Raw genomic sequence first — 1,385 nt, forward strand, 5'->3', positions numbered from 1 at the left:
CTCCCAAGGTGCAGCACCCTGCATTTGTCTACGCTGAACCCCATCCTATTCTTGTCTGCCCACTTTTGTAGTCTGTCTAAATCTGTTTGCAGCCTCTCTCTCCCTTCAAGTGTGTCCACCTCGCCCCACATCTTAGTGTCATCAGCAAACTTGGACAGCGTGCTTTCCACCCCCTCGCCCAAGTCACTGATGAAGATGTTAAACATTGTGGGCCTGAGGCCCGAGCCCTGGGGGACCCCACTGCTTACATCTTGCCAGGTTGAGTACAACCCGTCCACCACTACTCTCTGAGTGCACCCCATCAGCCAATTTTTTACCCCTCCAACTGTGCAGGTATCAATGCCACAGTCGCTTAATTTATTGATGAGGATGGGGTGAGAGACAGTGTCAAAGGCCTTCTTAAAGTCTAGAAAGACTACGTCCACGGCAACACCATCATCCAAGGATTTAGTCACCTGGTCATAAAAGGCAACCAGATTGATCAGGCAGGACCTGCCTTTGATGAACCCATGAAAATTGCCCCTGAGCATGATCTCCCTTGCTGGCCCCCCACAGATGTGCTCCTTGATGATTCTCTCCAAGATCTTCCCAAGCACCGAGGTGAGGCTTACAGGCCTATAGTTACTTGGGTCCTCCCTCCTCCCTTGCTTGAAAATTGGGACCACATTAGCCAGTTTCCAATCCCCTGGCACCTGGCCAGATGACCACGAATGCTCATACAGCCGGGCCAAGGGCTCTGTGATGACCCCTGCCAGCTCCCTCAACACCCTTGGGTGGAGGGCATCTGGACCTGCAGATTTAAAAATATCTAGCCCTTCCAGAAGATCCCTAACTACGTCTGGACTGACTGAAGGCCTGACAGAGCTATCCCCGAGACTGTCCCTACAGGAACCTTAGAGGAAGTCCAGTATATCCTCTAACTTTGTGATTTGTATACCTCCATTAAAAGAAAATCTGATTGAAAAAAACTAGTTTCACGTGCGTTTAGATTAAAGCCTTTTCAAATCAAACAACCTAAATTGCAATGTTAATTGTATGGATTAAAATATAGAGAAAAATAAAAGAATGCAATTTATCACAACTATGCCAAAAAAGCTTTAATTCAATTTTAGGGGGTTCTTAAGAATCCTTTTGAAGCAGTTAATAAGTAGCCTTTGTAGAGTACATTATTGCAAATACTGTATTTTCGTGCATATACCCCGTCCACGGGTGTAAGCTTCACCCACATATAACCCGCAGAAAATTGTATTTTTGTAAATAAGTCCGTGTATACGTCGCACCTGTGTATTCCCTGCGGCGGAGTATACATAGGGAGGCGGCGCAGCCCGGCCTGCCTGGGCCCAGCGGGGAGGCTGCGCAGCCTGGCCCGCTCTGGCCCCAGGCCC

At 48.4% G+C, this 1,385-nt stretch overlaps 1 protein-coding gene across 1 annotated transcript in view; it reads left to right on the plus strand.

Moving 5' to 3' along the window:
• Positions 1-1,385, plus strand: part of KIF13A (kinesin family member 13A) — a 187,992-nt gene that overhangs the window by 69,596 nt on the left and 117,011 nt on the right.

Source organism: Alligator sinensis, unplaced genomic scaffold, assembly GCF_000455745.1.
Source record: "Alligator sinensis unplaced genomic scaffold, ASM45574v1 scaffold928_1, whole genome shotgun sequence".
In the NCBI taxonomy this organism is placed as follows: Eukaryota; Metazoa; Chordata; order Crocodylia; family Alligatoridae; genus Alligator; species Alligator sinensis.